The sequence below is a fragment of the Taudactylus pleione genome, unplaced genomic scaffold (genome assembly GCF_031769625.1).
Source record: "Taudactylus pleione unplaced genomic scaffold, aTauple2 ptg000809l, whole genome shotgun sequence".
Classification (NCBI taxonomy): domain Eukaryota; kingdom Metazoa; phylum Chordata; class Amphibia; order Anura; family Myobatrachidae; genus Taudactylus; species Taudactylus pleione.
In genome coordinates, this window is record NW_028285211.1 from 617070 (window position 1) to 638575 (window position 21506).

General features: G+C 47.5%; 1 protein-coding gene across 1 annotated transcript in view; it reads right to left on the reverse strand.

Moving 5' to 3' along the window:
• The window catches only part of BBC3 (BCL2 binding component 3), a 116452-nt gene extending 101263 nt beyond the window's left edge, over positions 1–15189 (reverse strand). The window contains exon 1 of the mRNA XM_088458105.1: positions 15155–15189. The gene's annotated coding sequence lies outside the window, so the exon portion shown is untranslated. The remainder of the gene's footprint in view (positions 1–15154) is intronic.
• Positions 15190–21506: the final 6317 nt, after the last annotated feature.

The following is a 21506-nucleotide window of genomic DNA, read 5'->3' on the forward strand; positions in this document are numbered from 1 at the left end:
TACTCCTCTCCTGTCAATTAACCATTACCAACCATTTTAATAGGGCATTCAAAGCAAAGATGCCAATTTGTGCTATCTAATGATTGTAGCCTCACCCATGCCGTAGGGCACTACATACCATTTGGGACCAGGGAGTCGGGATGTAGTATATGTGCATCAAAAAATATGGTGTGGCCTCACATCACTCCCCTATTACCTGTCCCTTGGGGCTGCCCCCTAGCCTCTCTCCATAGTATTCCAATGCTCCGTGCAACCCACTCACCCCTGCTCTGCAGTGAGAGAACTTCCTCCCAACCTTCTCCTCTCCCCGCGGGATTGTCCTGCCAAAACCAGGATGGATGGGAAGTATGTCACTATTATTATAAATATCCCCACATTTTATGTTTTCCTATTATTTACGCTTTCCTTTTCTTTTAGGTCCCCTCGCTATCACATATGGCAATTGAATTCTAAGAGTAGCAAACTAAACCCATACACTGAAGTTGCTTTGCTAAGTCTTAAGGTGCCTACACACTTGGCGATGTGCTCACGATCCGACATTGTGTCCGATTTCCCCTTGAACTCTCCCCAGCAGCTCCCCGACAGTCGTGGGCAGAATTTGGTGTTAAAAACTGTGCAATGTGACAAACGATCTATCGTGCCTCCTACCTATTCCAGTGCATTGTGACTGAGATTGTCAGAACTGCCCTACAGCACGGCAGATCAGAAGATGCGATGTGCGACCTGCGGGAATGCACGATTTTGGCATATTTTACACGATTTGTCATCACGATGTGTCGGAATCGGGCAAATCGTGTAAAATATCGCTAAGTGTGTAGGCACCTTTAGCTACTATAATATTCTGGCTATGAAGATTCTTCTGACAACCAATAGAATTGTAGAGCTGCATACATTACTTTGCTGTAAACTACAATACGGAGCACTAGTTTTCTTGCTCTCCTTTAAGGAAGCTTAATATAAAAAATGTTTTAATCCAGATCCCTTTTCCCCTCTGATCAGCTGTTTCCTAGCTGGCGTTAGCTGAGATACTGCACATAGGAGAGTATCAAGCAGCAGTCTCTGGCATGAATGGGGATAATCAGGGCATTCACTCTCAGAGATTATCGCAAACTGATCTGAGGAGTGATAGGGGAGCAAAGCGGATTAAATCTGTTCAGAAGAACAAGGAAGGAGCTGACTAGTACATTGGCCAGTTATACTGCTGAAAATGCTTCAATGTAACTTCTATGCAGGTACATATATACCTTGTCACAGAGCATATCCCCATTATTTAGGCTGGAATGTCCTTTGGTCTGCTGCTGGAGAAGGACAGATCTTAATGGACAGAGAGGTTGAGCTTTGTTGTTTAGAGGCATAGGCGCTTATTAAATTGACGGCAAGATGCAGGTACGGATGCAATCTCTGTGACTCTGCCCTTATTTTTAAAGAGGCAATCATTTAAAATGCAAAGCCAAGCTAGTTTTGCCTTTTAAATGACTGCTGCCTTAAAACTGCAGGCAGACTCATGGGAATCTCGCCCATGCCTGCATCTCGCAGACTGTAACATAATTCTAATAGAGGCTTACACAGAGCTGAATGTCCTTAACAGTTTGCACAGAAGATAAGGGACCTAACTGGACTAACTGAGGCTCCTGTTCAATCAGGTGCTGCATCAGCTACCAGGGGCAGAATACTGGATACAGGACCTGATTCAGAGCTGCTCGCAAGATGCGATCGCTCGCATCCAGTGTATGCAAATTTTTCAAAGTGACGCCATGGGAAGCGCTCGCTCGCCAAGGCATAAGCACACCCACTTTGGCGGTGCGAGCGATCGCTCTGTGTGTGCAGACACCCACTAGCGTATGTAGAGACGCCCACTAGTGCACGTCATCTCCGGGAAGTGTTTTAAAACATTGGCACATCGAGCACCATCAGACGCGATCGCAGCGCTTGTGGTTGCCTTACCCTACCGCAAGCAATGCGAGGACTTCAGTGTAAAAACCAAGCATGTGACGTGTACTGTGACGCTGCCTGTTAATTATGCACGCCTTTAAAACGGCGTGGAAACACCCAGGCACGCCTGCGTTCGCACCTCCACTCCCCCGTTATTAGTGTCCTGCCCCCTGTTACCACCCACAAACGGCCTCTCCTGTCACTCATTTCACTGGGCTGTCTTTGCTGGGCGAGCGAGTGGGCTGCGATCGTACAGAGTAGTTCGCGCACGCACAGAACGAAGCGTGTGCATGCGCGTACGCATACCATCGGGCCGCTTGCGAGCGGCTCTGAATCAGGCCCACAGTATGCTGGATTGTGTTATAAAATAGCAGCAATGTTACGATCACTGGTGGACAAACACAGCAGCAAAGATTTTTGCTGCATGACAATCTGGAATATCACAGTCATTCCGAGACTATGGAACCAGCGCTATTTCGGCGAGTTCGCAGTGAAATTTAAAGCGGCAATAAGTTATATGCCTGGTTTTGCCTAATAACTGATTACCGCTTTAAATTTAGCAGCAATCTCGCCAAAATCACGCTGGTACCGTAATCATGGAACCTATTACATTACCCCCATAGTGGGTAACCCCTTAAATCACAACCACAAGCAAATCACAGACAAGAGTAACAGTAATGTAAGAGAGTAAGAGTAATAATGGTAGAGTGTAAGAGGCCAGTGGCTCATTGTGGGTCTGATTCAGAGATGGACGTTAATGCGATCGCAGCTGTGTTTTCTGATATGCTAATGTTTGCAAAGATCACCTGAGCATAAAGACGCCCACTGCTGCCTTCTTATCTGCGTGCGACGACGCATACCTGCGTGAATATTGGTAACATCGACGCAGATCGAGCGGCCATCTTGTCCTTGCAGCAGGTCTGACCAGCCGCAGAATCGGCAGCATTCCTCTCATGCAGAGGGCTCTCATGCTGTGTAGAAGATTGCAAGGGCTAACTTATGCACGCCCACGTAATGGCGTTTAAATGGTCAGACACGCCTGCGTTGTTCTGACCACCCCCAAACGCTGACAACCTGTCAATCACTGTGCCATGTATTCCTAAGTGCGTCCGTAATCGCAATGCGATCGCAGAGGACATGCGCAGTGCGGCTTATACACATGCGCGATGCAATCGCTCGATCTGCGTATGGAATCGACACTGCGTTCATCTCTCTCACCTAGATAGGTAGTTCACAGTCATGTTAGTAAAATAGTGTCACAATGATCTATGCCATTTACAATAGAGAATTATTGTAACTAAAAAGCAAGTGCATAGTGTTGATCTATCCTGTAGTAACTATCACCTTGGGCTTAAACAACATTTCAGGTACATATATAGTAGCACTCGCAGTAGCTGGAATAGACAGGAACTGAAAAATATCTGCTGCAATATCCTTAAACATTTGGCTGGTTTGCTGTCCTGGCAATCTTGTTCTCATAAGCCATGACCCGTGTGCGGGACATGTTACCAGGTCAGTTCAGGTCTACCTATACACTGTGTATGAACAGAAAAATACAATGTTTCCCTTGATTGTAATACACATTAAATAGAACTCATCATAACGAGGATGAATAGATACTGAGATTTCTGTACATACTGAAAATAAAAATCAATTTTGTACAATTTAACTGTATTGAATGCCAAGGACATTGCTAGGGACATGTCTATAAGACAGAGGTGTGTGAGCATAGGGGTTGGATCTTATCTACAGCTATTCCATGTAACGTATTGTAGCAGAGAGGACAAACTTACTTTATAATTTGCCTATAGCTAGGCTTACCAGACTATCCCTTTAAACCGGGACACTCATGAATTACACAAGCGAATGAGATATAACTAGACCGCATACCCCAAAATGGCTTACACTAACTGATAAGGCATAAACTGCGCTATCTGCAGGGTGGTTCCATGTTTGCCTGAGTTTCCTCTGAGTGATCAGGTTTCATCCTATAGTTCAGTGTTTCCCAACCTCGGTACTCAAGGCACACTAACAGTCCAGGTTTTAATGATATCCATGCTTGAGAACAGACGGTTAAATCAAAATAACTGAGGTACTAATTACGATACCTGTGCTCAAGTACGGTTATCCTTAAAACCTGGACTGTTAGTGTGCCTTGAGGACCGTGGTTGGGAACCCCTGTTATAGTTCAAAGACATAAAGACATAAATGTTAACAATAATGTTAATAGCAATAACGTCCCTGCATAAGATTATTACTGTGAATATGTTGGTGGAATATAAATGAGGAATAATAATTACACAAGCTAAATGCTTTCTCATGACAGCATACATCGTACACTGAGCGCCTCATTCAGCGGTAAGAGAAAGTGAAAAAAGGCTAAAAAAGGAGCAATATGCACCTTGGCACAGCCATATTTAACTGCAGGTGGGGTAGATTAATAATGTACAAAGAGAATCTGAAAGGGGGTAGTCCTAATTTAATTCTTAATTTCAGCGTTAAAAACAAAGCAGCCCACTATGTGTTCACTACATGCAAAAGCAGACAGCATTTCTCCTGCATGCAAAAATATAACTCCTTAAATTGCAACGTGGTTTGTTGTAGGAACATATTGCTTCTATGTTGCTCCTTTTTTTTTAAATTTGCTCCTAACTCTGAATCAAGCCTTGAAGTACAACTTATATGAAATATACAAGATAGGTGAGGTATAAAAGATCGACAGTGTCCCCCTGGTATCTAACCTTCCCCCCTAGCGCCTAACCCTTACCCTAGTGCCTAATCCGAACCCTCCCCCTGGTATCTAACCCTCCCTCATAGTGCCTAACCCTTACCCTAGTGCCTAATCCGAACCCTCCCCCTGGTATCTAACCCTCCCCCCAGTGCCTAACCCTTACCTTAGTGCCTAATCCGAACCCTCCTCTTGGTATCAAACCCTCCCCCCAGTGCCTAACCCTTACCCTAGTGCCTAATCCGAACCCTCCTCTTGGTATCAAACCCTCCCCCCAGTGCCTAACCCTTACAATAGTGCCTAATCCGAACCCTCCCCCAGGTATCTAACCCTCCCCCATAGTGCCTAACCCTTACTCTAGTGCCTAATCCGAACCCTCCTCCTTGTATCTAACCCTCCCCCCCTAGTGCCTAACCCATACCCTAGTGCCTAATCCGAACCCTCCCCCTGGTATCTAACGCTCCCCCCCTAGCGCCTAGCCCTTACCCTAGTGCCTAATCCGAACCCTCCCCCTGGTATCTAACCCTCACCCCAGTGCCTAACCCTTACCCTAGTGCCTAATCTGAACCCTCCTCCTGGTATCTAACCCTCCCCCCTAGTGCCTAACCCTTACTCTAGTGCCTAATCCGAAACCCTCCTCCTTGTATCTACCCCTTCCCCCCTAGTGCCTAACCCTTACCCTAGTGCCTAATCCGAACCCTCCCCCTGGTATCTAACCCTCCCCCTAGCGCCTAACCCTTACCCTAGTGCCTAATCCGACCCCTCCCCCTGGTATCTAACCCTCCCCCATAGTGCCTAACCCTTACCCTAGTGCCTAATCTGAACCCTCCCCCTGGTATCTAACCCTCCCCTCTAGTGCATAACCCTTACCCTAGTGCCTAATCCGAACCCTCCCCCTGTTATCTAACACTCCCCCCTAGTGCCTAACCCTTACCCTAGTGCCTAATCTGAACCCGCTCCCTGGTATCTAACCCTCCCCCCTAGTGCCTAACCCTTACCCTAGTGCCTAATCCGAACCCTCCCCCTGTTAGCTAACCCTTCCCCCTAGTGCATAACCCTTACCCTAGTGCCTAATCCGAACCCTCTCCCTGGTGCCTAACCCTAACTCTCCCCCTAGTGCCTAACCCTAACCCTCCATCTACTGTTTAGCCTTAACCCTCCCCCTAGTGTCTAACTTTAACCCTCCCCCTAGTGCCTAACCCTAACCCTCCCCCAGTGCCTAAGCCCTGCCCTCCCCCTGGTGCCTATAACCCTCCCCATGAGCCTTACCCTAACTCACCCCCTGGTGCCTAACCCTGGTACCTAACCCTCCCCCTAGCGTCTAACCCTTACCCTTCCCCTAGTGCCTAACCGTCCCCTTCCAAAGCCTAACTCTCCACCAAGTGCCTAACCATTACCCTAAACCTAACTCTCAACCTAACCCTCATGTAAAAATGTGTCGATCTTTTTTGTGTCGACTATTTGACCCTGTTTACTTATTGCCTGTTGACCATCAACCTATTGTCTGTCTATCTGGCCACTATAGATCTCCCATCCGGACACCATACAATATATGCAATATATGTAAAATTAGAGTTTCATGATATATTTTAAATACAGCTTGAATTACTTAATGACAACACCATATAACACTGTGTAACCACAATCAACAGCCCTCTGTACGCAACATCATCCCATTTTACAGGCTGCAAGAATCCATGCGCTGACTACTACAAGTGACTGTAGAGTCACCAGGTGCCCTTGAAATAATATACAGCACCACTCCATCTGTGCCAGGCTCATGGGTACTAAGCTCTTCTATGTATGGTATGAACCTCAATATGATGGGGGAATATTTGTGTAATATATCACTGACACAGGGAGGTTTTCTGTGTACTATATGATTGGCATTTGGGAGATAATTTTCTATGTGAAACATGGCTAGTAATGGTGGGATGATGGCTGTTTGCTCTATATGGTGGTCATTGGTATGTACAGTGCATCCGGAAAGTACTCACAATGCGTCACTTTTTCCACATTTTGTTATGTTACAGCCTTATTCCAAAATGGAATAAATTAATTTTTGTCCTCAAAATTCTACACACAAAGGGCCTGATTCAGAGCCGCTCGTAAGCGGCCGCTCGTTCGTTCAGAGCGATGTTTGCCCAACTGCGCATGCGTACGGATCGTAATACGCATGAGCGAACCAGTCAGTGCGGCCGAAAATCGTTTGTTCGCTAAATAGCGAATGCCTGCTATTTTGAGTGACAGGAGGAGGCGTATGTGGGTGGTAACAGGGGAAGGTGCTTGAAAACTGGGAGTGGAGATCCGAACGCAGGCGTGCTTAAAGGTCAAAACGGGCGTTTTAAGGGTGTGCATAATTAATACAGGAGCGTCATTGACCACGTCACTGGGTTATTTTATAGCCAGAACTGCTCGCAAGATTGTGGTAGCAAAAACCAACCACAAGAATAGCGAGCAGTTCATACGCTGGTCGATGTACTCGATTAATCTAATAAATAGCGGACATGACGTAGGATGCGAGCGGCCAGGGGGCGTATTTTTCCAAAAAACGACCACAAGTTTTGTTCGCTCGTTCAGACCTAGAGGCGTGAACAGACCGCAAAGGGCGAACGGTTCATTGGAATAGCCACCCCTATTTTCTGGACGAGCGAGCGCTAATTGCGTCCGGCTCTGAATCAGGCCCAATATCCCATAATGACAATGTGTAAAAAGTTTTTTTGAGATTGAATAAAAAAAAACAAAAAGTAAGAAATCACATGTATATAAGTATTCACAGCCTTTACTCAATACTATGTTGATGCACCTTTGGCAGCAATTACAGTCTTAAGTCTTTGTGGATATTATGCCACAAGCTTGGCACACCTATCTTTGGGCAGTTTCGCCCATTCCTCTTTGCAGCACCTCTCAAGCCCCATCAGGTTAGATGGGAAGTGTCAGTGCACAGCCATTTTCAGATCTCTCCAGAGATGTTCAATTGGATTCAAATCTGGGCTCTGGCTGGGCCATTTAAGGACATTCACAGAGTTGTCCTGAAGTCACTCCTTTGATATCTTGGCTGTGTGCTTAGGGTCATTGTCCTGCTGAAAGATGACCGTCGCCCCAGTCTGAGGTCGAGAGCGCTCTGGAGCAGGTTTTCATCCAGGATGTCTCTGTACACTGCTGCATTCATCTTTCCCTCTATCCTAAATAGTCTACCAGTTCCTGCCGCTGAAAAACATCCCCACAGCATCATGCTGACACTACCATGCTTCCCGTAGGGATGGTATTGGCATGGTGATGAGCGGTGCCTGGTGTCCTCTAAACATAACACCTGGCATTGATGCCAAAGAGTTCAATATTTGTCTCATCGTGGTCTGAGAGTCCTTCAGGTGCATTTTGGCAAACTCCTGGCGGGCTGCCATGTGCTTTTTACTAAGGAGTGGCTTCCGTCTGGCCACTCTTCCATACAGGCATTATTGGTGGATTGCTGCAGAGATGGTTGTCCTTCTGGAAGGTTCTCCTCTCTCCAGAATGCTGTAGCTCTGACAGAGTGACTATAGGGTTCTTGGTTACCTCCTTGACCTGGGCCCTTCTCCCCCCGATCGCTCAGTTTAGACGGCCGGCCAACTCTAGGAAGAGTCCTGATGGTTCCGAACTTACGGATGATGGAGGCCACAGTGCTCATTGGGACCTTCAAAGCAGCAGATATTTTTCTGTACCTTTCCCCAGATTTGTGCTTCGAGACAATCCTGTCTCGGAGGTCTACAAACAATGGACTTCATGCTTGGTTTGTGCTCTGACATGCATAGTCAAGTGTGGGACCTTATATAGACAGGTGTATGCCTTTCAAAATCATGTCCAATCAACTGAATTTACCACAGGTGGACTCCAATTAAGCTGTAGGAACATCTCAAGGATGATCAGTGGAAACAGGATGCACCTGAGCTCAATTTTGAGCTTCACAGCAAAGACTGTGAATACTTATGTACATGTGATTTCTTAAGCTGCATACACACACAACGATTTTTTTAATGATTATCGTTAAACGATATCGTTTAACGATAATTGATGGCAAAAATCGTTCACTTTCTGAGTCAAACGATGAACGATTATCGTTCATGCGCGTTCACGTTTGTAGTTTGTCGTTCAGTCAGACTTGTCAACTCAACCATTTTCATTAAGGGAATATGCAAAAATCGTTTGTAGTTCATAAAAATCGTTCATGACATTTAGTAAATGAACAACTTTAGTAAACGATTTTAGTAAATTTTTTCAAGGGAAAAAATCGTTTACTCAAATCGTTCATTAAAAAAATCGTTGTGTGTGTATGCAGCTTTAGTGTTTTGTTTTTTTTCTTAAATTTGCAAAAATGACAAAAAAACTTTTTACATGTTGTCATTATGGGGTATTGTGTGTAGAATTTTGAGGCCAAAAATGAATTTATTCCATTTTGGAGTAAGGCAGTAACATAACAAAATGTGGAAAAAGTGACGCATTGTGAATAGTTTCCGGATGCACTGTATGCATTTTTAAATGATTTTTCTTTTTGTGAAAAAAAAGACATACTCTGAAAGAATTTTTTTTTGTACAACTCAGGTGCTGTCTATAATCTAATATACAGTCAGGTGCATAAATATTGGGACATTGACAGAATTTTCATATTTTGGCCTCTATTCACCACCACAATGGTTTTGAAATGAAACAACAAGATGTGCTTTAACTGCAGACTCTCAGATTTAATTTGAGGGTAATTACATCCAAATCAGGTGAACGGTGTAGGAATTACAACGGTTTCTATATGTGTCTCCCACTTTTTAAGGGGCCAAAAGTAATGGGACTATCAACTCAAAAGCTATTTCATGGACAGGTGTGGGCTATTCCCTCATTATTTCATTATCAATTAAGCAGGTAAAAGGTCTGGAGTTGATTCTAGGTGTGACATTTGCATTTGGAATCAGTTGCTGTCGACTCTCAATATGAGATCCAAAGAGCTGTCAATATCAGTGAAGCAAGCCATCATTAGGCTGAAAAAATCAAAACAAATCCATCAGAGAGATAGCAAAAACATTTGGTGTGGCCAAATCAACTGTTTGGAACATTCTTAAAAAGAAAGAACGCACCGGAGAGCTCAGCAACACCAAAAGACCCGGAAGACCACGGAAAACAACTGTGGTGGATGACAGAAGAATTATTTCCCTGGAGAAGAAAAACCCCTTCACAACAGTTGGCCAAATCAAGAACACTCTCCAGGAGGTAGGTGTATATGTGTCAAAGTCAACAATCAAGAGAAGACTTCACAAGAGTGAATATAGAGGGTTCACCACAAGATGTAAACCATTAGTGAGCCTCAAAAACAGGAAGACCAGATAAGAGTTTGCCAAACAACATCTAAAAAAGCCATTACAGTTCTGGAACAACATCCTATGGACAGATGAGACAAAGATCAACTTGTACCAGAGTGATGGGAAGAGAAGAGTATGGAGAATGAAAGGAACTGCTCATGATCCAAAACATACCACCTCATCAGTGAAGCATGGTGGTGGTAGTGTCATGGCGTGGGCATGTATGGCTGCCAATGGAACTGGATCCCTTGTATTTATTAATGATGTGACTGCTGACAAAAGCAGCAGAATGAATTCTGAAGTGTTTCGGGCAATATTATATGCTCAGATTTAGTCAAATGCTTCAGAACTCATTGGACGGCGCTTCACAGTGCAGATGGACAATAACCCGAAGCATACTGCAAAAAAGCAACCAAAGAGTTTTTAAGGCTAAAAAGTGGAACGTTATGCAATGGCCAAGTCAATCCCCTGACCTGAATTCGATTGAGCATGCATTTCACTTGATGAAGACAAAACTGAAGGGAAAATTCCCCAAGAACAAGCAGCAACTGAAGACATTTGCAGTAGAGGCCTGGCAGAGCATCACCAGGGATGAAACCCAGTGTCTGGTGATGTCTATGCGTTCCAGACTTCAGGTTGTAATTGCCTGCAAAGGATTTGCAACAAAGTATTAAAAAGTGAAAGTTAGATTTAGGATTGTTTAGTTTGTCCCATTACTTTTGGCCCCTTAAAAAGTGGGAGGCACATATAGAAACCGTTGTAATTTCTACACCGTTCACCCAATTTGGATGTAATTACCCTCAAATTAAATCTGAAAGTCTGCAGTTAAAGCACATCTTGTTTGTTCATTTCAAAGCCATTGTGGTGGTGAATAGAGGCCAAAATATGAAAATTCTGACAATGTCCCAATATTTATGCACCTGACTGTATATTAGATTTACACAAATAACTAACCAGGACTTTAGACCGGATCGCGGCTAAACTCTGTCTAATTAGGCGCAATAATTAATGGGCACCCAGAACAATTGTATTGCTACATTGGGTACCCATTAATTATCGCAGCGCCCAAAACAATTGTATTGCTACATTGGGCACCCATTAATTATCATGGCACCCAAAACATTTGAATGGCCCCTGGTGGCGCAACAATTATAAAAGTTAATAATAATAAATCCCATAACTGTTTACATTTTGCTAGTGCTTTATGTGTCAGATAACTCTAAACTGCACTGCTCATATACCAACAAAGCAGGTAACACAGGTGCCGCACAATCAAAGTCAGAGCTCTAGGCACACATGGAGGGGGGGTTTCTGAGTATCCAGAAACCTACCCTGCCCGCCGATAGTGTAGTGTGGACCGCAGTGAGTGCGGTTCGCACTACACACTAACAAACACACCGCCGCCGACACCGGGTAGTACGCTCATACTACCCGGCAGCAGTGTGTTTATTTTAGCAGCCAATGAGAGTCAGACATACTCTCATTAGCTGCTGCGTCCAAGGAGGGAGCCGGCTGGAGCTCACTCATGAGCTCCGCCTTCCGGCTTCCCCCGCATCGGGTGATGGGAGAGAGGTCTCTCCCATAGTGCAGAGCAGGCCAGGAGGAGCGGACAGGAGCGGGGATTCAGGTAAGTTGTTTTTTTTGTGTGTGTATATGTAAGGGGCACAAGCACTGACACTGCATAGGGAGGGGGCTCTACTGGGGGCACTGTATAGGGGGGGCCACTACTGGGCTACTGGGAGCACTGTATAGAGGGGTAGCTGTTACTGGGGGCACTGTATAGGGGAGGCCGCTATTGGGGGCACTGAATAGGGGGTGACCCGTTCTGGGGGACTACTTGGTACACTATATAAGGGGTACTACTGGGGGCACTGCATAGCGTGGACTACTACTGAAAGCACTATATAAGGGGCACTGCATAAGGGGGACTACTACTGAGGGCACTGTATAAGGGGCACTGCATAGGGGGGACCACTACTGGGGGCACTGCAAAGGGGGGACTACTACTGGGGATACTGCATAGGGGGGACTACTACTGGGTGCACTCTATAAGGGGTACTACTGGGGCCACTGCACAAGGGGGACTACTACTGGGGGCACTGCAAAGGGGGGACCACTACTGGGGGGGAGGGGGTCTTTAATAAATCATGCTGGCTGTATTTATTTGCCTGCTGCATTCATGTTTTTTAGTGATAGAGGTGTGTGTGTACCCTGTTATAGGCTGAGTGGTATATTCTACTGTAGTGGTCCTAAATCCTGTGTAAGCTCTATCTATCTATCTCATATCTATTTATCTATCTATCTATTTGTGGCTAGATGTTTTTTCATTGGTTCGGTAACCAAGGATTTGGAAACCCCCCTTTCAAAATCCTCCGTTTGCCACTGAGCTTATAGAACATACTGTCACCCACCTGGAATACGTAACGCTGTTACAATTAGTAACCCGCTAACCGCAGATTACAGCTAATGTATAAATACATTGCTTTCCAATGCCAACATATGAATAGAATTTAAATGTATCCAATATAATTAATAAGAGATAAACTCATATTCATTTGGTTATTATAAAGAAAAAACTAAGGCTATGTTTGGGAAATCAATCTTTCTGGACATATTAGTAAAACCTGGGACTGTCTCTGCACAGTACTGACACTTGGCGACTATAGGAATGAAAGGAAATGATCCCAGAAACCCAGCAGATGGCTCCATAGACGTAGGTGGCACCATTACATCCCATGACAAGCTGCAGTAAAACTCGCCCACCACCAGTGTACACCCTATGGCATATCCGCTATACTCCTTAGTACAGAAGTATGTATGGATTGAGCAGCTGCATTCTCCTCTCCTTCTCCACTGACTTCCGGGCTACAGTCAGGATCTGACAGCCTGCGTGGTCACTATGAGAACTGTCTCTAAAACACACGTGTAGGATTTTGGGGGCTTATTTATGAAGAGCAAAAAAAACTTTTTGCTATTTAACAAAGGATTAATCAGAGATTTTTGCATCATTTACCTTGTTACCAAAGTTTACTACCTTCTCCATAGAGCTCTGTGAGAAATTCCTATATCAGCCAAATGCAAACTAACCCCATCTCAGCATGGTGTAAGTTTTAATTGTCAATGGAGTCCAGCAAAGCCATAGAGGCTTCACTGAAACCTCCTCAGGGTCAGATCACCAAGTCACATGCTGCTGTGACTGTTATAGCGGCGTTTGCCAAAGTCACGTCTGCGACTTCATGCTAATGCTAGTAAAAGCCCTTCCCCTGGTGCACAGCCGTGCGTCTGACTCTGCTAGGCCTGAGACCACCACTTTGTGCATCCTTAGACGCAACTACTGGACGCACAAGCAATTCTTGCACCAGCCCCATGCTAGGTGCAGACTCTCCAGCAGAGTCCGGCCTCCAAGGTAAGCGATTAAGCTTCTCAGTTTGGAACCAGCTATACAACACTGGCATCACACGCCCACAAGACGGTGCATCTACGTGCGTCTGAATAGCCAGCTCCTAGTAACCCACAAGAACGCCCAATACATTTCCAATACATTTCTAAGACCATGTGTTTCTATAGCTGCTGCGACTCTATACGTTACACTCCGTGGGACACGTGCGCTGTGAGATCTTTTAGCTACTTAGATGCATGTGCAGTTAAAAAACATCGACCATTTGCGTGAATATTAGCATTGTGTCAGGCCCTATGTTTATCCGCGGACATAGGGGGTCATTCAGACCCGCTCGCGAGCGGCAGTACGCTCGCAAGCGGGTCGATGTTCCCCACTGCGCATGCGCACGACGGAGGGAGCTCCGTCGTGCGCATGCGCGAGACCCGGCGAGCGACGGGCTCACCATCGCTTCGGGTCTCACACCAAAGGGGGCGTGTTGTCGATGTTGATTGACAGCATGCCCCCTTTGGTGGGCGTGCCGGGGGCGTTGCTGCCCAGATGGAGGCGTTCCCATGGGAACGCCTACCGTCTGAGGCCGGCCCCACTGACATCACTAGTGATGTCAGTGGGAGTGATTTTGGCTCTGACAGAGCCAAAATCACTCCAGGGCTTGCGGCAGGGAGACCCTGCCGCAGGGTCTCCGTCGCAAGTCCGATGGCCGCGATGGTCAAGACCATCGTGACCATCTTTTTGGCCGCTCGCATATGCTGTGGGAGGTCACCCACAGCTATGCGAGCGGCCAGGAGGCCGCTCCATTTTCAGGGAGGAGGGCCCTGATTCAGAGCGTTCAGCTCTGAATCAGGCCCATAAACCGAGCATGCGCATCAAATTCCCGTGCATTAGGGTGTGGGAGAAAAGGAGCAGATGCTTGCCGAGGAGGTGTTTTTACCAGCCCGGCATGGTAAATAGCGTCAGTGCTAAATTATGTATTGCTGTTATATGCAGTGATGCATAATGATAGTCACCGGCACCCACCAGCCACCAATGATAAGTACAGCCCTTTGGGCCTGATTCAGAGCCGCTCGCTGCTGGTGAGCGCTCGCTCTGAATCAGGGCGTGTTTTGTTTTTTCTCCAGCCCGCTCGCAAAGCTGTGGGTGAGCGGTCGGGAGTCCGTCGGGATTATCGCGACCATCGGGCTTGCGACGAGACCCTGTGGTAGGGTCTCGGCTCCCGCAAGCCCAAGTGGACTTCCTGCTCTAATAGATCACTAGTGATACACTACTAATACATCACTAGTGATGTCAGTAGGGCCGCCCACAAACGCCAGGCGTTCCTAAGGGAACGCCTGCATTTGTGCAGCCACCCCCCCTCTCCGCCTACAAAACGGGGCGAGCTGTCACTCACCATCGACAGCCGCCGCGTCTTGTAGCGAGACCCGTAGCGTCTGAGCTGTAGTCGCTGGACGGGTCTCGCGCTTGCGCAGTGGGGTAACATCGAGCTGCTTGCGAGTGGCTCTGAATCAGCCCCTTGGTATGCAAGTTGAAATCATATATAAAACATGGAATCACTTCTGAGTGGGAGAAGTTGAAACTAAACCATATGAATGGATATTTGAAAGACCTCGACCAATACTTTTCATACATATAAAGTAGATCTGAGTGAGTAGCGCTGTCAGAGAATTGTCTTGTCGTTGAGGCTGACATGAGTGTCTAATCTTTACAATTCTCATTTCTGGATAGAAATACAGGGAGGTTGATATGTTATAATTAGAAGGTAAAATAGATAATTACCCAGTGTCATTTGCTTTCAGAGCGCTCACAGCTGGCAGACATGGGGAATCATTTCCGCTAAGTGTTGCTATCGCGCACAGCTGATGGCCCCAGCCGCACCTTGGCTCCCTGGGAATGTGGAGGAGTTAGTGGTTTCACGTCTCTCTATTTTTTGCTGCAATGTCCTGGATGTCGGGGCATTCCCATGTTCCTGAAAAGAGTTGAATATGGGGAAGATCACACATGTACTTGTCAGTCAGGGAGGATATTAGGTCAGGGTAATGCAGGAATGAGATAGAAATACACAATATAGAAAAGGATGCAACTTTAGGGTCCTCTCACTTGACCTCTTCTCTGTAAAGGAGACACAATGTAGCCCCTGAATTTACTATTGCTCTCATCCTCCCTTGCAAGATAATTGCAACAATAATGTAAATGATGTCCGGGATGCGGTCAATACCCCGTCCGCAAGGATTCCGGCACTCAGAATGCCGATGCCAGAATCCCGACACTTGTCAGAATCCCTGCGCCGGCATCCCGACCGACGGAATCCAGAAGGTAAGTAGCGGGGTTGGGGGGAGGGTTAGCATTAGGGGAGGGTTAGTCACTAAGGGGGCAGGGTTACGTTTAGGGTGCAGGGAGGGGGAGGTTAGGTTTAGGCACTAGAGGGGAGGTTAGGGTCAGGCCCCGTGGAGGGAGGGTTAGGGGAGGGAGCGGGTTAGAATACTGACCGGCAAGTGTCGGTATTCTAACCCTGTCGGGATTCTGACCGCCAGGATCCCAAGCGCCGGCATCTCGTACCCATCCCTGATGTTCCAGGCTTGATAAAAGCGAGAAAGGTAATATCTACCCATCTCAGCACCTCAGACAAAACACAGAGGGCCCGATTCAGACCCGCTCGCAAGCGGGTCGATGGCCGGGCAGTGCGCAGGGGCAGCGTGCCCGAGCCCTGGATCGAGTGAGAAATCACTCGCTCCGAGGCTCGCAACAAAACATGGGGGCTGTCGATGTTGATGGACACCTTGCCCCGTTTTGTAGGCGGGGAGAGGGGTGACTGGCCAAACGGAGGCGTTCCCGAAGGAACGCCTGCCGCTTGAGGGCGGCCCTACTGACATCACTCGTGATGTCAGTAGTTCAGCTTCCTGCTTTATTAGAGCAGAAAGCTCACTGGGGCTTGCGGGAACGAGACCCTACCACAAGGGTGTCGTCGCAAGCCCGATGGTCGCGACCATCGCTATGCGAGCGGCCAGGAGGCCGGTTTTTTTTAAAAAGTGGCCGCCCTGATTCAGAGTAAGCGCTCGCTTTTTGCGAGCGGCTCCGAATCACGCCCAGAGAGCAGATAAGGGACAAGGGGCAAATACAGGGGTCCAGAGAGGATAGGGAAAATAATGGGAGGGAGGGGATTTGGTGAACAAAAGACATGGAGCAGTGGAAACATAGGAGAATAAAACATATGGGAGGTAAAGTAAGCAAATAAGAGATAAGACAAATACAGAGGGCAGGCAATAGACACAGGGGCCCAGGGCCGCCATCAGGGGGGGACAGCCGGGCCTGGAGTCCGGGGCCCGCACACTCAGACAACTTACCCTCTGGGCCAGCAGCAGAGCTCCGTTCGGGCAGTGTTTAGCCTCTTTGGAGCGTGGCTGTGTTCGTGTGCATAAGCAGGGCTGGAGCGTTCTTGCTACAGCCCTGCTTCTGCACATGCGCAGACGCTCAGAAGAGGCTAAACAGCCTCTTTGCATAGCTAATTGGCTACAGGTGCCGGGTGCCCTCTGTTACAAATACATGAGTGGCCATCCGCACCTGTCTGTCCCTGCTGGCCTCCCTCGTCCGGCGGCAATGTCAGCGCTGTAACACTGGGGGACCCCAAGAAAAATGCCAGCTGCCGGTGACCCACTAGTGCACGGAGGGGGGGGGGGTTCTAAGTACCCAGAACCCCCCCAACCAATTTTTTTTTTCCAGAGATGGAGACAGCCTTATCTCCATCTCTGCACCATCCCCGGGTGACCCATAATCGGCGGCACAGCGCTGCCCGGCCAGTTCAGATGTCAGCGCTTCCGTGTCAGGTGGCTTTCATACCACATGACGCGGAAGCGCTGACACCTGAATCGGCAGGGAACTGGCTGTGCGCCATGCTCACAGCCCTCCCACAGGGAGCTAGACAAAGGGAGACACTTCCGGAGCCAGGCTCCACCTTCTGCTCACGGACGGCAGCGGGGATTCAGGTAAGTGTTTTGTTTTTTTTTGTGTGTATTTTTCGTTGTATATGTAAGGGGCACTGCTGGAGGGGAGGCACTACTGAGGGCACTGGCACTGCTGGGGGGAGGCAGTACTGGGGGCACTGGCACTGCTGGGGGGGCACTAAATAAGGGGCACTACATAGGGGGGACTACTAACTACTGGGGGCACTGCATATGGGGGACCACTACTGGGGGCTCTGGCACTACTGGGGGGGCACTATATAAGGGGCACTACTACTAGGGGCACTATATAAAGGGCACTACTGGGGGCACTACATAATGGGCACCACTACTGGGGGCACTGGGAGGGGGGGGCCTGCCTATTTTTTCAGTCCCGGGCCCCACAATTTGTGATGGCGGCCCTGCAGGGGCCTATTTATTAAACAATTTTTGTGGGATATCCCCATAAACCCCCGGTTTCGGGAGGGGTACTCGCAAATATTGAGGAGCCCCTGAAAGTATCTAAGGGAAACCACAGCAGATGTCCCGCATTTTCAATCACAAAAGCAGCACACATAGGTTTCTATGAGGGCTACTTTATTGCCGAATTTAACAAACTGGAATGCTTTGCAAAGCCTTCTGGAGCTTTGCCATCTTATAGGCTAAACTCTGCAAAAGTCACTTATACCGCTTTTACACCGATATTCTGGGTCTGACCCGGAGTTGGAACAGAGGGCCTAATTCAGACCTGCTCGCGAGTGCTGAGCGCTCGCAAGCGGGTCGATGGTGCCCTAATGCGCATGCGCACGACGGAGGTAGCTCCGTCGTGCGCATGCGCGAGACCCGCATAGCGACAGTATGGGTCTCGCACCAAAGGGGGCGTGCTGTCGATGGTGAGTGACAGCACGCCCCCTTTGGTGAGCGTGCCGGGGGCGTGGCTGCCCAGACGGAGGCGTTCCCATGGAAACGCCTACCATCTGGGTCCGGCCCCACTGACTTCACTAGTGATGTCAGTGGGAGTGCTTTTGGCTCTGATAGAGCACTCCTGGGCTTGCGGCAGCGAGACCCTACCGCAGGGTCTCGTCGCAAGCCTGATGGTCGCGATGGTCTTGACCATCGCGACCATCTTTTTGGCCGCGCGCATAAGCTGTGGGTGGTCACCCACAGCTATGCAAGCGTCCAAGATGCCGCTCCATTTTCAGGTAGGAGGGCCCTGATTCAGAGCGAGCGCTCTGGTCAGAGAGTCCGGCTCTGAATCAGGCCCAGAGTTCCAATCCGGATCAGACCCGGAATTTCCTCGGCACCAACCCAGGATATACCTGAGTCAGTGCCGTTCACACCGGAGTCGGGTCTGCATTGACCCGGCTTTTCCGGCGTTGAAGTGGATGCTTGGAGATGACGTAATCTCCAAGCGCCACTGAAGCCGGGCCAATCGGACAGCATGCGGTGCGCTCCAGGTCATCGTGACACTGAGCGCGCCGTTCACACTGCAGGGTTCCACGGGTCACTCCCGTGTTAAACCCTGCAAGTTACCTGGGTTGGATTGCTGGGTCACTCGACCCGGCAATCCAACCCTCTCCCCTTTTACACAAGGCGCTACCCAGGTTAACCCTGCGATAACCCGAGTTTTAGCTCTGGTGTAAAAGGGGTACAAGAGGGCCCCCAAAAACTGAAAGTGAAGTGATCGCATTAGCTTTTTTTTTTTTTTACTTTTTACACATTCCTGCATGTGTATTTTAATACATCCCAGTGGTACATAGGATGGAATTCAATTACCCACTGTAAATTACCCTGGGCAATAAAGGGAGAAAGCCTTAGGCTTTAACACGCTGTACTATTCAATTAGCCTCTTGAAATCACCCCACAGCCTTGTTAACACACGTTAATTCAATTAGTCCCCTGAATTTGCCCTTCGGCCTTGTTAACACCCGTTAACGGGCGTAAACACGGGCTAACGGGCGTTAAATCACAGAATCTGTGAAAAGTTCACGGTTTTGCGTGTTTATAGGGTCGCAGCACCCGTTAACCCCCGACACACTTAAGCAAGTGAAAAAAAAATCCTTGATGACTCCTGGCTTCGGGGCTAACAGGATAGCCCTAGGGGATCAATTAGCCCGTGGTAATTTACCACCATCATTTTTTATTTCCGCAATAAGAATTGACATTTATTCTGTCTACAACCTGATAATAAATAAACCATAGGGTGACACAGGTGGTCAAAAACTAGAAATACAGGGGGTAATTACCACAATGCAACCTAGGCTATAAACGAGGGACTGGTTAGGGACCCTGTCTCTAGGATTTCACTGTTCTAAGAGTTTGCTTGACCCACACATGCACATCTACAGCACACGTCTGTGCCCCCACCATGACTATGCAGGCAAAGGTCGGGAAAACACATTAATAGTTAATGCGGTCTGGATTTTCATAGTGCCAAGCGGCCGGCACACACGATTCTCTGTGAACAGAGCATGCCACACCATAACTATAGAGGGATGTGTTTCATGGCAAGGTAGCCAATCTATTGGTGGGGGGGGGGGGGCTCTGTTTTCTGGAGGTTTAGGGCCCCATTACTCCACCTATAATCTTGCCGAGTTATCTATAAGAGAATTTGTATAACTTTGTGTCAAAATATAAACCACTGAACCTACACTTTGGTTCCTATTATTAAATCATTAGTACATTTAAATGAATGTAATAAATTCAATAAGGTGATCTGGGACAGAACCTCTTCGCTGATGACTTGGTATTAGTGATAACATTAGTCAGCATGGAATATTTTCCATTTAAGGGAACCTAATGACAGGGACATGTTTATTGGGTAAAATGCTCTGTCCTGTGAAGGACATACATGATCTAAAGGGTCATTTACTGCTGGGATGTCACGCCCAAGTGCACCTGTCCTACTGTAGTGACACATGTCCTCTCGCTCTAGGATTCATTTAAGACATAAATAAGGCTAGACCAAGCTGTGTGTAAGGAGATAAATGTATAAGTGAATTGGTCGATCATACAGAGGAAGATGGCTGGGTGCTGATGTGATGTTTTTATGGTTTCTACTTTTTAGAATGTCCTCCAACCTGCAAACTTAGGCGCACATTGATTTAAGGGTTTAAAGGGTCTATCCTGTAGGGGAACAGAGTGACCTAATGACAGTAACATTCTAAATGGGCTAAATGTTCAATCCCATGTAGAAATACAGTGATGTAATGGCAGCGATATGTTTAATGGGTGTCAGTGGAACTACATGCTCCACTGGCAGTGATGTGTAAAGAGTCAGTCTTGTGTGGCAACTTCATGTTCTGAAGACAGTGACATGTTTTTAAAGTCAGTCTCGTGTAGCAACTTCATGATCTGAAGACTCTGACATGTCTTTTGGGGTTAAAACCTCCATCCTGTGAAAGGACGCAGTAATCCAATGACACATTTAATGGTTGCCTTTATGGTACAGAAAATGCCTGTGTATTTATTATGTATACCAGTGACCTGGCTGTATTCTTCTGGGACTCAGCAGAGCCGGGCGCAGAAGACGCCTCTGTTACAGAACTGGCACTAACCCCTTCACTGCCAGGCACTGTGGGCACAGGCATCAGCAAATGGGGAAAACAAACACTGCTCAGCAGGAACTGTGCTCTAATGGGAATATATTCTGTCCTGGGAATACATTTTCATTTGATTAATAGCTGTTTGCTGAAGATGCGTTGCTGCGCCTTTCCTATATGGTGTGTTTACATATCTAATGCATATAGTATTTTGTATGTGTTTGTTGCGAGTTCTCCCACTGAACTTATCTCTATCACTACAGAAATTCTGCATCCAATCGCATCCCTTTTCTCTCTGTAGTTCTGCTGTAATTGGCCAGTGTACATCCCTCCAGGTGTACGTGTGGCCAATTGCTGGATTATGATTGGCTGGAGGGGGCCCCTTGGCATCCAATCAGGGTTTAGCCTGCCTCGCAACCAAGGTCTGTGTCTCTGCAGCAGATTAGCCTGTTCAGGAATCAGAGCTAATTAGGATAATCCCATTACTGCAGCTCAGCATCTCGTAGGCTACAACACAAATGTACCTTACTGCCTGATGCTGCAAAACCCAGAGACCTGCCAGGAATAGGGTAGCTCGGTGCGGCTGCAGGGTGTCGCTGGGAGGGTTTGTGTCTGTGTTATTTGTTTGATCTGTTCAACATGAAAACATGT